The following is a 17663-nucleotide window of genomic DNA, read 5'->3' as shown; positions in this document are numbered from 1 at the left end:
AGAATGCCGAGCGAAATAAATTCTACATTTTTATGTCAGGCAACTTCTTTGTTTAAGTTCCAATCAATCGAAAGCTGAAATGTAAGTTTATCAATGTTAATCCAAACTAATAGATTATAACCAAAGAATGTAATTTTTCCAAATAACAAAAAAACTTGTTTTCACAATTAAAACTGCGATAAAAACAAAGGACGTATACCTAAAAGTAAACTGCGAAACAAAACGAAACCCCAAAAGGAAACGAAACCTAAAAAAGGAACATAACGAAACCAACCAAGACAAAGACAGCTTAAATTGTTTGTTAAACTGAACATATCTTTACGATAAACACGAAAAATTAGAGGAATGTGTACGAGAACGGTACTCCTCATAAAGTAGAACAAATGTCATTAGTGATTTTAACAAATCAGTTTGTTTTTCAAGTCTTCTTCACGATGTTAGAGTTTAAGGGAGTGAATTTTTTTTTTAAATGATTCAAATTTCCTAACCGCGTTGTCAGCCAGTCGTCCGGTTTGATTCAAGTGATCAATTACTGAGCGACAAGTTTTCCTGTTTGAAAACCGACACGGAATTTGTTAATATGTATAAAATATCTCGGTTTAGGTGATAGTTACATCTCTCTCTCTCTCTCTCTCTCTCTCTCTCTCTCTCTCTTTAATCGTATTTTATTGAATGACCTATGGAAATCTCTTTACACTGCGTATACAAATTCGATGATAGCTTTATGACCTAAGAAGATAAGGTTTTTAGTTTATTAGATGGTTCATGAACTGTCAAAATAATCTTGACCGGTCTAACTGATTACACTTCAGGTATGCAGAGTGACGGAGTCAGTCCCCTAAAGATGTTCTTTCAGGTTTTCTCCAAGTTTTGAAATCCCAAAGCCTATAACTTGAATCCCCTTTACCCAAGGATTGATTTGATGAGTTGTACCAAGTTGGATTGAAATTGGCCCAATTAATGGTTCTGGAGAAGATGAAAATATGAAAAGTTAACGCCGACGACAACTACAGGCACCGGACAAAATTTGATCAGAAAAGGTCATTCGAGTCCTCAGTCCAGGCGAGCTAAAAAGCTTTCAAAACATGATTTTCATATTTTATACTAAGGTAGCTGATGGTTAAAGAAAGACGCGTACAGATTTAGGGGTCACGAGGTGTCGGTCACTGACTTTATCGTCTAAGTTCAGTACATTACCATTCAGACACAAAGAAGGTTTTCAATTTACAGATTTCATACTCTACAGAAAAGTAGGATTATCTAAGAATATAAATTTCATTTTTCAAAACTGAAATTTGTTTCTTTTAGCTCACCTGAGATGAAAGCTCAAGTGAGCTAACCTGATCACCGATTGTCTGTCCGTCTGTCTGTAAACTTTTCACATTTTTACTTTCTTCTCTAGAACCACTGGGTCACTTTCAGTCAAACTTGGTATACACCATCCATTGGAGATTCCAGTTATTTCAAAGGGGAGATAATAACGAAAATGAAAAATACAGTGGGGATCTTTTAAAAACCTTCTCACCCATGGTTAACATCAACACTATGTAGACTAATTGTGACGATTCTTAATTCATTGTGACGTTGCACTGATTATGACGTCATCTCATATGACATTTCCGGCAACAAGAAACCTACAACAAAATAAAGAAATACCCTCCCCCCCTAGTGAAAGCCTGGAAAAATAAGTAGCGAGGGTTCTTTGCAGAAACTACATTAATCCGAAGTCGTGGAGGGGTTGGGGTGGGGGTGGGTCGTCCTTCACTAGAGAGGTTTTGAAACTACATGTAACAAAAAGTTTGGGCGAGGGAGAGATAAATCTAATTTACTTTGCTTTGCATGTTTTAGAACAATGGAGAATAAAGGGGAAGAAATCAGAGTTTTCATTCCTTATTGCAGGCAGTAAATAAACACTCGTGAACGTGAAACAGTCGGATGTTCAAATTTCGTACAAATTATTTTTCATTTAAAGGTGCATTAGCTGTGAAAGTGATGGCAACCCTTTTTTTTTTTTTTTAAATCTCTCAATGACATAGAATATAAATCAAATTCAATGATTAATAAAAACATTTATTTTGTACAAAAGAAGGGAAACCTAATAAAACTACATTAATTAACCATTTTAAGTATAAAGAAATATATAAGAAGGAAGAATTATTGCCTTACAAGACAATAATCATTCAATCACCAAAATCACATATTCATGTGTCTGTTTTGAGGGTAAAAATAACTTAATGTTTGAAATCATTTTAAAACACTGGTGTTATTACTGAAATATAAAAGATGAGACAATTTTCATTGAATTAGATTTTTGGTAACAAAATGACATCTTATGCCCATTTAAGGATATATTTTTAAAATTAGATACTCTGCGACATTTGTACATGGATTTTCTTCAATTATAAAGCATGTGGTACAGGAGCCACACTTACAGTGTAACATTGAACGCTAAAATGGGGTATGGGGAACTTCTCCGGTGAATCGTAGTGAAATATCATTTTATTCTACCGCCTTTTGTCTCTAAAAGAAGAAAATGAAATCAGGGTTTCTTATTTATTTATCTAATTTTTATAAACATTTGGAGTAAGTCGTAACTTATTACATAGTAACAGCGTATTGAACTTGTTGTCCTTCTGGGCGCAGTTATAAATGTCATACAAGAGAGAGAGAGAGAGAGAGAGAGAGAGAGAGAGAGAGAGAGAGAGAGAGAGAGAGAGCACCATTACCTCTCTTTTATATGGTTCGATACCCCTACTTTATTTATACAAAGAAGATGCCAGAAAAACACGTTAGGAGATTAGTGGCCTTGGAATGCAACAAGAATTTGTGGGATGTATATAAATCTTATCTGAATAAATCAACACAAATGCAACAACAACCAATGCGTTCAAAGCTGACCACCCTGGGTAACCTCGGATGATTACATATACAATGCAATTAATAAGGTATGTTAAAATAACCCGATAATTTCTTCAAGGAGTCGTGATGAATTAAGATCAATTTCACAACAGTTACGAAACTGCAGTCATAATTGTTTTTATGCCTCCTCCTTACCAAAACGTAAGAACATTCCAATGTTGTTGAAAGTGTATTTATTGATCAAATACCTTTGATCAAGAATTCAACATGTATAATAGAGAGAAAAAAAATCAGATCACGTGACTTCAAATTTAACGTGTATAATAGAGACAAAATAGCAGATCACGTGACTACGAAAAATGCCACTAACTAATACCAAGTGTACTTTGGTCAACAATTCAATGGCAGGCCTGCTACTTCATAATTGTTTAAAATTACACTGAACAGTGACACATTCTCTGTCAACACATCAGCACTAGTGTACACTGACTACCCCCCCCCCCCCCTTCCCCAGAGCAAAGTAAGTATGGTTTTGTCACAAGGAATGCACATGTGAAATCACTAACCATTCATAACAGCCCAAACAAATTATAATTTAGTCAACCTCGGTTGTAATTTTTTGTACGACCAACGACGATTTTTTGCAGCAGCATTACATTTACGACTCAATGCAAAAAATCGCTTGGGTTCGAACTTGTAAATTCGCCATGTGATATCATTGTCAGTGGTTCGCTCCGAAGTAGGCAAAATAAAAACCAACCCTATTTTTCATGCAACATTGTAGCTATTGAGAGTTATGTTTATTTTTTTCGAAACATTTGAGCCCTAAATCTCGATGTTTCATCAATAAACTTTAGGACAGTTTCAATTTTTGATTTAGGATGAGATGACTTCTGTTTTCATACATACTTCAGTGGATTGCACAACTTTTTAAAATTTGTTTTAATTATTCATCTTTGGTACAAAAATTAGAGCTCAAGTAGTTTTTAGTTTGGTGTAGAGTTACATTAACATAAAATAGTTCTACATCTGGTATACATGTACATTACCTACACGTGTAAAAGTCTTAGTGTCATATACCTGTACATTACATACACGTGTAAAAGTCATAATGTCACATGTACATTACATACACGTGTAAAAGTCTTAATGTCACATGTACATCATATACACGTGTAAAAGTCTGAATGTCATATACATGTACATTACATACACGTGTAAAATTCTGAATGTCACATGTACATTACATACACGTGTAAAAGTCTTAATTTTATATACCTGTACATCACATACACGTGTAAAAGTCTTAATGTCACATGTACATCATATACACGTGTAAAAGTCTTAGTGTCATATACATGTACATTACATACACGTGTAAAAGTCTGAATGTCAAATACATGTACATTACATACACGTGTAAAAGTCTGAATGTCACATGTACATTACATACACGTGTAAAAGTCTGAATGTCACATGTACATTACATACACATGTAAAAGTCTGAATGTCATATACATGTACATTACATACGCGTGTAAAAGTCTGAATGTCACATACCTGTACATTACATAAACGTGTAAAAGTCTAAATGTCATATACATGTACATTACATACACGTGTAAAAGTCTGAATGTCACATACCTGTACATTACATACACGTGTAAAAGTCTGAATGTCATATACATGTACATTACATACACGTGTAAAAGTCTAAATGTCATATACATGGACATTACATACACGTGTAAAAGTCTGAAAGTCATATACATGTACATGTACATTACATACACGTGTAAAAGTCTGAATGTCACATACCTGTACATTACATACACGTGTCAAAGTCTGAATGTCACATGTACATTATATACACGTGTAAAAGTCTGAATGTCATATACCTGTACATTACCTACACGTGTAAAAGTCTTAGTGTCATATACATGCACATTACGCACACGTGTAAAAGTCTGAATGTCACAGATTGATAAATAGATACAGTATACAATATAGATATGTATAGAATTCACGAATTTACAGGAAACATTTAATTTCTTACTAAGTTTGTTTATCATATTAAAATGGGAAGGGGGCACGATGTAATACCTAAATTGTTCTAGGGCGGCATGGTAAGTATTTTTCTTCGATCGGAGACTCAACAAAATGGTCCATAATTAAATCATTTAAGCAAAGAATTTTTCGTAATCAAGATAAATAATTGGAGAAAATTCGGGCACATCTATGTACATGTAATTAAGACACTCAATTTGATTTGCGTCAAAATTCATGAAAACTGAATTAACATACATATATCGCTACTGTTTAGTTGCTAGAATTATACTTTTATCATGTTCCGGCCACTATTAATTAAAAATACCATGGCCAGTGTCTATTGAATTATGTATAAGTTCTCGGTATATGGATAAATATACATTTATCATTAAACCCTCAACGCATCGATTGTTGATTCTATCTTCCTTTTGATAAAGTTTACTTTGATTTTAGGCCTATCATCGTTAGTCATTATTGTACTTTACATTGATCTGTGTCGTTCGGTAAAATAAGTACTGTACCAGTGACCGTATTGTATTGTTTAGTACCAAGAATCATACAGTTCATAGGTTTAACGTTTATACATAGAATAAATAAACACGGATATAAACAAACACTATACATGAAGTGAATATAATACGGGATAGGTAAATGTAGCAATAAAAACAGCCAAGTGCGTGGAAGAATTGGCAGGGTCACACGTACCACGGCCGCTAATTGATGCCCTCATTCCACCCATAACACGCACTTGCTTTTCCATGAAAACAGCCTCTACATTACTTTTAAACAATTTTAGGTCCACAAAAAAACGAAGTAATGAAAATTTTGTCAAAGATAACTTTTTTCTAAGCCCCACCAAACTCCAGCTTTGAAGAGTTTCTGAAGTAGAAAACTTTCTACTATTTTATCAATTATCAAAATAATTTTGTCATTTTCGATTCCTGTATATAGCTTTCATTTTGATTTCTTTAATTTTGATCTGACTCTTAATGGCACCTTTCGTAGACCGGGGATGTTTGGTTGAACATTATTTTGTGGAGTTACAATATTAATTAAATGAGTCACGTGGTTATTGCTCTTTGTGCTGATTGTTACATGTTTTAAATTTACCTGAAAACCCATCGAAAAGTATCCCCAAATCGAGTCAAGTTTCCTGCAAAATATCTGTGCATGGAGCATGTAATAGATTATGTTATTTCTTTAGATAAGATTTGTTTGTTTTTCTAAGGAACATCTATGATCATCCTTTGGGTGAAATACGTATTGTACCGTGTAGCGGTCACCTAGCCAAGTGCTGATCACGATCGCCGTTGCTTAACTTGGGTGATCAAGAGAGACACTCTTTTTTTTCTCTCTCTCTTTTATTATCAAGAGAGAGATTCTCTACCACATCACCAGAAAAGCTAGCTCACTAGTGACGTAGTGTAAGTTCCCTCTTACACTGTCCGCTACAGTATATATACCGTCTCCATTATAAATGTCTTCGGACCGTGCCAAGCGAATGAATGGTGGAAACAAAACAAAACCATTCCAAGCTGCGAGTTGGGACTGTTTGAAGGTGTGTATGGACGCAAGTAGGCATATAGTGAGAAAACAAAGGTGAGTCCAGAAGAGCCCCCCACCCCCCTTTGCGGACCCCAAAATTATCTATGAGAAAACAACAATAGAGTTTATTTAAAAAAAATAGTTCTGAATGGAAAGTCTAAAGGATGAAAGATAATTAAAATTCTGATAAGTGAAGGGGTTCACCGGGAAAGGTCAGCATTATGTACATGTGTACGTGTACGTTTTTGTCTACAGTGGCTCTTTAAAAGGTGCTCCCTGTTATGTTAAAAGATAAAAGTGACCATAAATATTGTAAAGTTTTACTTTCTTATTAAGAGTTATTCAATTCTAACAAGATTTTGAGTCAAAATGATATGAATGGGGAATTTTTTCATCATTAAAATCTATGAACACCGGTAGGGCAGGTATACAATGTATCTTTAAGTATAAGACAAATAAGACGACATACTGATATATATTTTTAACGATATGTTCAACAGATCTAGATACAAGTATGGGGATTAAGTCGACTGGAACTTTGAAAGCAAATAGTAAATGGCTATATTGATAGATTACGTCAGAGACTCACGGGGCCCGGAACGAGTCTCCGTCTGGTCTATTACTAACTCGCACCCTGCATTAGGCATGTAATTATGACAAGCACAGTCTAATATCTAAAGTATACCCTTTATGCGCATTTGTTCTGTGGTATTTAAAAAAAATGACTATTCAGTCTACTTTATTAACATTCTAGAGAAAATATTCGTTGTTATCCATTTACTGCAGACTGAAGTATACACTGGGGCTAAGCCTGTTATAGGCCCGAACTCTGTGATACCAGAAATTAATGATAGAGTTCGGACCCAAAACTGTGAAATTATGTTGAAATCTGTGTCAGTTGGACGCGTCTTAGCTACACGTACATTTCATCTCAGGTTTGTACAAAGACTTATGAACACAGCTGCAAAATGACAGCAACAATCTATATTTAGTGCATCATTATATCATAAAGGTTTTGAAAGATATGCACTCCCCCAACATTTGTAAGAAGACTTGCGAAGAAATGAAACTGACCAGGTGTCAGAGCCAGTGGTGGTTTCGGGGGTCGGACCCCCACCTTGAAAACCAAAATTAATGCCCCCCCCCCCCCCCCGCCTTTCAAAAATTCCTGGACCCGCCCCTGGTCATAGCTACTATATCCTTCAAATGTCCCTTCCAGTCTAAAACCGATGCTGGTGGAGGTGATAATGCCTACGAAACTCGTCATGTATTATCAATATTAACTTCACAACTGGTAAGATTCAATTGCTGTTAGGAAGAGTTAATATCACTCATTATTAAATGTTACACGAACCATTATGTCATCTTCTGTCCTCTTTATATTTACATTGAAACTTCAATATTTCGTAGGGGAAAAAAAAAGATTATTTAAACTAAGCATTCTCAATTATAAACAGTCTCCAGATCTCCCTAAGATGTTCTGTACACAAGCATAGGGGGTGTAAATGGGGTGTGGTGGATATTGTGAAAAATACTTAAAAATCATCAAGTGCCAAACACACACACACACACACACCCTTTCACAAATTCCTGGATCCACCCATGGAAAATATGCTCTGAGTGTTTATATTAAATTTTTAAGACAGCAAAGCCAGAATATCGCGACCTCGCACAGTTATAGGGAGTGGATCTGCAGCTTTCTGGTCTGTCCCGACACTTTCACACCGATCATAGAAATCCGGCTTTCGGTGCAACCGGGCTCGGGATGAAAGAATTCTGCGGATTTTCTGCTGCATTGTGAAAGTGAAGGAATTCTCGGCGGGGAAAAACGTTTAAAAAGCAAGAAGTAATTATTTCAAATGATAAACACTTATAGCGAATCAAAACTGGGTCTAAACAAAATAAGTATGTTAAGGTTTTGGATCCGCCTTAAAAATCCATTTTCATGATCTTATCAATTAAATCTACCAATATTGGAAAACAGTTTTCTAACCACAGTCCCCATGCTTTATAATGTTCTATACTTTGTAACTACATCTCTGTATTATATCACTTGTAGAATCAATCGTCAACTGAATGGCGAAATTTTACCAACACTAATTCAAGTACATACATTTTAATTGATAATGGTTCGTTTTTCATCGGGTGAAATATATAGCAAAACAATTTTTTTTTAAATTATGTTTATAATCTACAGTCTTGAATAAAACCACTCTAGATTGTTTCTGTCCCGTTAACACAGAATGCCTTGACCGTGAATGGATTTGGCAGACGACAAGAGGATTCTTCCGGTAGTTCTAAAGTTTCTATATCATCCTCAGAATATTCTGTCACCAGTGGTGACGGGAATTTCATACTTCGCGAGTTTTTCAGAACTGCATCATAACCGGAAGAGCAGGCCGCGGTACTGCCAGTAGGGTAGGTACTTTTATTTTTCTGTGGTGGATCTTGCTGTTCACGGCGAATAGAGGGGTGCGATGAGACCGTTTGTTTCTCTCTGGTCCGCGTTTCCTCCTCTTTTACATGTACATTTAGATTCTGTGGTTGTACCGATGGACTGGTCACCAAAAACATATCAACCCCCGTGACAAGCCCCGCCTTCTTAAGCCGAGCTCTTTCTTCGGTTTGTATCCAATTCTGGTTGTGAATTTCCTGAATATTGATGGCGTGCAGGTTTAAAGCGGATTCTATATTTTCATGACTGACGTCATATCGCGGAGTGATATGATTTACATACTGTGATATCACTTCGTAAATCACGGTATATCTGCCCCTGTCTAATTCTTTGAGTTGTTCATACATCCTTTGTAGAGTCTTCTTTTTACTATTACTTAAAGACTGTAACTTTGCCTCGTCTTTCATACATGCCGCAGATGTTGTTTCAATACGTTCTCGAAGATTAGAAATTTGTGTATTTATGGACTCTAATTTGCTCGCGCCCCTAGCGGATCGTTTTCCATCGATAATTCTGCTCCTTTTGGAAACCTTTCCTTCCAACTCAATCAAAAGTGCCTTCATGTTGTCCAACGACAACTTATGATTTTTTACACCGTCTTCTAAATCACCCCTCTGTGAGTTGTACGACAGAAATTCTTCCTCTATCTCTTTTAACCGCGTCCCATCTTCCTGCCGGGTGTGTTGTAGGAATTTCTGATATGGACCATTCTTAGCCATTAGTTTATCATAGATACTTCTATGAATGTCTGCCAAGCGGTCTGTATCCCCGGACAGGGCTGAATGGAAGAAATGTAGGATCTGTCTGCCGCCAACTTCTTTGGGTATTTCATTTTGATAGCTTTCTCTCCAATTTTCAATTTCTTGAACATACGTCAACTCTGTGTGCGCACAGTTCCAAATCATTCGACCTACAGCCTCCTGAAGACGAATAGAGTCTTTGTTTTGCTTTATGCCTTCTTCTACCAAATAGAAATCTATGGTATCACCCATGGCTAACATCAACACTAGTTACACTAGCCTAGTTACTGTGACGATTCAGAACATTATGACGTTGAACCATCTATGACGTCAATGTCAGACATTTGATGTATATTCTAAATCATCAATAGAAATGAGTCTAAAAATAGCCAGAAATAAATAGATTAAAAAAAAAGAGAATTGAAGAATTCTCTAAAAACAACTTCAATGGTTTTGTGTCATGAATATGATTACGTGTCTTGAGTCAAGTTTTGCGAGGCCAGAATGGTCATATATAGTGTTAATAAAGCCCAATTAATATTACAGACTGCATGTTCATAAAGATTCGGGAAGCTTCAACCAAAATTGCTTTGTTGCCTCCCAGAGCAGGAGCTTAGACCTCAAGACAATAAACGGAGAATAGACTTAAATCAAAATAGATTAATTATTACATCTTTAGATTTAACTAGGCCTAGCATACGTTGTAAAAAAAAACAAAAAACTCCTGCTTTATATAAAAAATCTGCTAAAAACTTATTTGTATATGAAAATTATTTTAAAGTTAGCTAGATTTGAAATTAGATGCTAGTCTATTTTCAGTTTATAATCCCGGTGTTCTAGCATAGAACCCCCCCCCCCCCCCTGCATAGACTTTCCCTCCGGAAAAACGGGCCTGGTATAGACACCCCCCCCCCCCCCGGAAAGATGGATGGGCCTGGCATAAAATTTCCCCCTAGGAAGAATTAACCCGGTCCCAACCCCCAAACCCCCTAGGAAAAACCGCCCCAGTATAGAATTTCCCTCTAAATGACAGTACGCTTTTTTTTTCCTTCTTACATTTTAGCTATGTATCCGTTTCCAGTTCTATTACTAGAATTTTCTTGCTTATCTAGACCCAGGAATTCTTATATTTTTTAATTTTGAGCAGGGTCTTGTGTATCACTTTACGAAAAACCCTAATGGTATTGACCATCGTTAAAGTCTTTTGGGAAGCATATTGTATTTACTATACGCAATTAAGTTTTCAGCGTGTAAACCCAACTTCAACATCTCAAAACAAATTCCTTTATTTTATGAACATCGTAATATTAATGAGCGCATATCTATTTCATTAAACTATAATAACAATCCAACAACACATATTTGTTTCTTTTTGTAACTTTTTTTTTATAACATGTACCTCTTTATAGCGAGCGCAGCGAGCCAGCGCGCTGGCTCGTACTGCGAGCTCTAATGACTAGAGCGCGGGAAATAATCCGAGCTAAATCTCAACCTCTAACAAGAATTTTTTTTGACGCCAATCCCAGAAGTCCCTCGTACAAAATGGCGGATGGTTCGATTCGTAAAATAATAATAAAAAAAATCTTTGAAGTATTACAAACTTTTCTTATTTGAAAGGAAAGGATGACAATCATATTCTTCCCCCTTTCTTTTTATTTTTAAAATATTGTCTAAAGAAATGTAAACAGTCACGTCACAACTACCAAGCTACGTCACGACATGCAACACGCTCGTTGCATTTCCCGCTAAACTGGTTCCTACATTGGCGAGAAGAGCAATTAAGACAGTAATCCTACGTGTTGACAGTGAACCAGATCAGTTTTCCTTATTTTCAATATAAATTTTTTGAAAATGTATTCAGATATGCTGCGCTCGCCCCAACGGTCACACCGTAATCATATTAGCAATAATAACAAATATCATTGATTATCATCTTCAGTTGTATGGGTTTGCTTCATTCTAGATATATTTATTCAAAAGCTTCTACATGAGAAGAAAAAAGATTCCGGTCGATGAAATCCGGAAACAGGAGGGGGAAAATTCTATACCAGGGCGGTTTTTCCGCCATGGGGGAAATTCTATACTGACTTTGTACATATGGGGAAATTATATGCTGGGGTGCTTTTCCCCCTATGGGGGAAGATCTATCCCGGGCCCGTTTTTTCCGGGGGGGGGGGGGGGGGGGGGGGGGGGGGTTCTATGCTACAATACCGGCAATCTCTACCCAGAGTTATCGTTCCCGCTACGCTCCACTAATATGTTGTACGGTGTGACCGTTGAGACGAGCGAAGTTCATTAACATTTTGCAACACGACTTTTATCCGCCTCATCATTTAACGCGGGAAATATAACGCGCTTGGTGTAAACAGTTACAAATTGTGACGTCATATTAGCTGCAATGTTTTTTTCTTCTCTCAAACCAAAAAAAAAAAAAAAAAACAACAAAACGTTTGAAGCTTGAGAAAGTTTGTCTGTAATTTAAAAACGTTAATTATACTTTCTAAACAATCTAATTATTTTAATCACGGGATTGTTAATGAAGTATACCGCACTGACGGCGACATTTTTCCGGAGGCATTATGGGTAGTCCCCATCTATTTTTCAGCTGATGAAGAGCAAACCACGTGACTCAATTGCGTAATCATTGGAGCGAGCTCATCGCGTCGCTTCGCAACGCGAGCTTCGCTCGCTAATACCTGTCAACGTCTAAAAATTAGTCCAGAAAACAGAGACACGTGTCCTTTGTCACATGTTGTTCAAAATGGCTTACAAGCAGATCACCTTTATGTTTCTCTATGTGGGTCAAAGCTGCAACTTGTTTTTCTTTAAGAACCAAACCCTGTTGATATCTGTCGGCGATTCTTTTTAATTTTTCCGCGTCCTCCATATTTATTTACATTAGTAAGGCAATATTCTAATTTTCACATATAAACTATTTTGCAAGTTTTAAAGCTTAAAAATAAAACTGATAAATGATTTATTCATGATCCATTATGTAAATGTAAGTTTTGCCAAGAATCTTGTCATTTAGATGTTGACAGAGGTGTTGTAGCGCAGCGTAATACGCCCTCTGGTGAGAGATTGCAATACCAGATCCAGACCCCAGACCGCGGCCATATTTGTCATATACTGCCCATACTTAATATGTATACGGTGTGACCGTTGGACCGAGCGAAGCATGTATAATGGTCATTGGAGTGTCCCAAGTGGTAATCATAATTCTGTTAAGTACGGTAGATTATGATTCATTTAAAATTATATATTTTTGATGAAATTTTCCTTGCGCTAAAAACCCAGTAAGATCTCAATATTCAAGGGGTTTATATGGAGAGAACAGTTTTACAGGATCCGCCTATTCATTTAACGCGGGAAATAAAACGCAGGCGACTTCAACTGTGCATTGTGACGTCACATTTAGCCTCGACTTTTTTCTCTTTTTCAAAGCAAACAATTATAAACAACAATAATACATTCCGTATGCAATGAAAAAGGCCGTTATAAAACTAAACAAAATTAACCAATAAATTCAAAATGGTAAAAAAGTAACCGTAATTTTATCGTATATTCTTATTCAAAGAAACTCATGAACTCGTTCATCTATTTAGTCGTATTACGGTGTTATTGTTGCAGGGGTGGTGGTTTGTAATGAAGAAATAATCAACTCCTGGCTTAGGGTTCACAATACAGTCATTTATTGCATGGTAAAACGAATAAGGATGATGACGATGATTACATAATGTTGATTACAAAAATATAGCCCTAAAAGACAAAATAGTAACAATGAATATCACAGCGATTTACAATCAATAGAGAGTACATTTCAACCTTAAGAGTTATCTCCCTTAACTCAAATATAGTAAAATATACTTTACTCAAATATTTACAGTTGCATTACAAATAATGTAACACTATGAAATTACATGTTTTAAATATAATAAAAGGTAATATCTTATAATTACCTATCTATGGTACAACGCCCAATGCATGCAAACATCAAAATGCTGCCTGGATGCTTCTAATCTATTTATAACAAATATATCATTACAGTATTATATACACTATAATAACTATAGATATAATATAAGCATATACTGAGAGGAAATAACTTTAAATTGATATTTACTGTTCTTCATAATATTTAAACTTTCACTCTTCTCTCAAACAGTGATATTAGTTATATATACATATTATGAAGATAAATGTTAATAAAATTAGTACTTACTGTCAGGTCTGGATTTGAAGGTCTAATAATGTCTTTGTCAAAACCAAAATGCCAAATCAGCACAAAGATACCAAAACTGCTTAAAGCAAGCCACGACCAACCTGACCAAAAACTCTCTAGATTCTAACTGAATAAAACTCAGTTCTACAGCCAATGAAATAGCAAGACCTGTGAACCTTTTCACTCACCTATTACACTAAGTAAATAAAGGGGTGGATCTGGGAATTTGACTTAAATCATAAAATGCGCTTTTAATTCATATGCACTATTCATGTTTATTAAAATATGGTATCATATAATATATACAAGGTAAAACACACTGCTACATTACTTGTAATTATTTGCTAAAACCTGTTATAATGATAATTATACCGAGCGAAGCTCGGACGGTCCGAAGGCCCGTCCGCGAAGCAAGGCTCTAAAGGTAACACGTATGTAAAAGAAAAAAGTCAAAATCAGCAAAAGAAAAAGAGATAATCTCTATATACGTTCACTGAAATTTTCGTGATCCATATGGGCGCCGCCATTAATTTTTTCATTACCTGCTTCAACAGTTATTCGTGTTTTATTTTGAATGCCAATAATAGAAAACTCTAATGTGCAATTCGTAATTTAAACACTCAGTTTGTTTCAAAGTGAATAGTATAATTATCATTGTAACAGGTTTTAGCAAATAAATACATATAAAACCGTAATACGACTGAATAGATGAACGAGTTCATGAGTTTCTTTGAATAAGAATATACGATAAAAATACGGTTACTTTTTTAACATTTTGAAGTTATTGGTTAATTTTGCTTAGTTTTAACGGCCTTTTTCATTGCATACGGAATGTATTATTGTTGTTTATAATTGTTTGCTTTGAAAAGAGAAAAACAATCGAGACTAAATATGACGTCACAATGCACAATTTACGTCGCCTTGCGTTTTATTTCCCGCGTTCAATGAATAGGCGGCTCGTGTAAAACTGTTGTCCCCATATAAACTCCTTTAATATTGAGATGTTACGGGGGTTTAGCGCAAGCAAATTTCATTCAATATATATATTTTTAAATGAATAATATTCTACCGTACTTAACGGAAATATGATTACCACTCGGGACACGGAGTTACGTGTATGCTTCGCTCGGCCCAACGGTCACACCGTATACATATTACTATTCATTTTGAACAAATTGGGTGTTTAAATTACGAATTGCACGTCAGAGTCTTCTATTATTGACATTCAAAATAAAACACGAATAACTGTTGAAGCAGGTAATGAAAAAATAAATGGCGGCGCCCATATGGATCACGAAAATTTAAGTGAACGTATATAGAGATTATCTCTTTTTCTTTTGCTGAATTTGACTTTTTTTTTCTTTTACATACGTGTTACCTTTAGAGCCTTGCTTCGCGGACGGGCCTTGGGCCCGTCCGAGCTTCGCTTGGTATTACTTACATGTTTATAAATCGTCTTTACTTCGTCTAATTTTTACTACTGAATGTAAACTGGGTGCATTTTTGAAAAAAGATCATAGAGCTTCTTTTGACATTTCAGGGGTCAAAATAGTCAGTAATATTGCCAATGCCTGAAATATTTTCTTTCAACCTAATTAGAATTAGATTCTTTTTTAATTAGATTCTTTTTAAATTAGATTCTTTGGTCCCCTCACGCACTGTCGCTGATTGATATTCTTTAATACATGTACTTCTAGTACTGAATTACATTCACAGTTAGACCAATCATCAACCAAATACCATACATGAATAAAGCATGAGCTGGGAGGAATCTTTACTCGGACTCGGGGTTCGGTTTTGCGGTCTCATCCGAAGACTGCTCTATATAGTCGACTCTTACGACAAGCCGGATCCCAACGGAACTGTGTCACGTGGTCCCGCCATAGATAATCTATACTCAAATTCCGGATATAGTTACATGTAATAGGCTAGGACAAACTTCGAGTTTAAGATCAGAAGGTCAAAGGTCATGATATGAATATAAGAGGTTTTGTCATAAGAAATCAAGATAAGAGAGATCTACATTCAGAAGGTCAGATTTTCATTAAAAGTAGATCAAACTTTCAGGTCAAGGTCACAAGATCACACATATACAGTACAACTGTCATGACAGGTCTTGCCGTAAAACAAATGTATATACAAAATATGAAAGCTTTAGTTCTAGAGATATTCTAGAAGATTTTTTTATATATGTATCAGCATATAAATCCTTGATCTCCACTGTGGCCCAACCTTACCCCCAGGGACCATGATGTGAACAAACTTATATCTACTCAATGTCAGGAATTTCTTATATCTGACCCAGTAGTTATTTGGAAGAATATTGTTTAATTTTCTCCCAATATATCTGAATTTAAGAATATTATCCCCTATTGTGGCCTCACTCTATCCCGGGTACCATGATTTGCACAAACTTGGATCTACTCTACATCCCCTATTGCGGCCCCATCCTACTCCCAGGGCATGATTTTAACAAACTTGAATTTGCAGCATGTCAAAAAGCTTTCCTGTAAATTTTAACTTTTCTGTCCCGGTGGTTCTCGAGAAGATTTTTTATTTTTTTTATTTTCGTGATTATCTCCCCTTTTAAGGGGACCCCTTCATTTGAATAAACTTTGATTTCCTTCAATCAGGAATAATTTGTACCAAGTTTGATTGAAATTAGCTTAGTGGTTCTGGAGAAGAATATGAAAATGGGAAAAGTTTACAGAAAGATGGACGGACAGACAAAAGGTGATCAGATTAGTTCACTTGAGCTTTCAGTTCAGGTGAGCTAAAAAGGACGGAGAGAGAGAGAGAGAGAGAGAGAGAGAGAGAGAGAGAGAGAGAGACTGAAGGTCTGGTTTTAATAAGACTTTAAGAATGTCATGAAACGGTTTCTTCTCACCTTGCACGATTTGTTAACAAAATGTGTATTTCGACGTGGGAAATTCGACATACAAGTGATATAAAAGTAGTTATTGGTTTTGTACTGATTTGAATGGGTATTTAATGGGTATTAAATGGAAATATATTTACTACTCAAATGATTCTCGTTTTCTCTTCAACCGCTACGATCAACGCAAATTGCGTCACGATGGCGAATTTGTTAGCATCTTTCAACTGATATTTTAACCCCTCTTCCATCGTCGCCCGGGATGAAACTAAGAAGAATTGTATGTTATTTAGTAAATTTTTAATCCATATAAAAATTATTCCGGGTGACGAGGGAAGGTGTTCAATTTCACAAGTTTATCAACACAAAAACCATGAAAACACCACAAATAGCCTGAAAGCCCTTACTTTATTTGATTATGTACTACGCATGCGCGTAGATGAGTTGATTTCATATGCTTTTGAGAGTTACTATAAGTTACTCTTTTAGGAATTTGACAGGAAAATATCTGCAACACAAAATAATTTTCCTCCATAAACGCCGGGCAGAATTTGGCCAAAACCGTACCTACTCCTTAGTAAAAATCTAATTCCAAAAAACTTCTAAAATCCGCGCCGTATATTCTTATACACAGTATAAAGCGCGGTTCTAAGAATATTCTTGCATAAATTCCACAACGTGGTTCTAAGAATATTTTCGTGCACATTAGATGGTTTCAAGAATAATTCAACGCAGATTATATGGCTCGGTTCAAAGAATACTCTTGCGCAGAGTATATGACATGGTTCTAAGAATATTCTTACACAGAGTATATGGTACGGTTTTAAAGATATTCTTACACAGAATACACGGCATTGTTCTAAGAATATTTTCATGCAATGTATTTGGCGCAGTTTTAAGGATATTCTTACGCTGAGC

Source organism: Ostrea edulis, chromosome 3, assembly GCF_947568905.1.
Source record: "Ostrea edulis chromosome 3, xbOstEdul1.1, whole genome shotgun sequence".
Taxonomy (NCBI): domain Eukaryota; kingdom Metazoa; phylum Mollusca; class Bivalvia; order Ostreida; family Ostreidae; genus Ostrea; species Ostrea edulis.
This window is presented reverse-complemented; position numbering follows the sequence as displayed.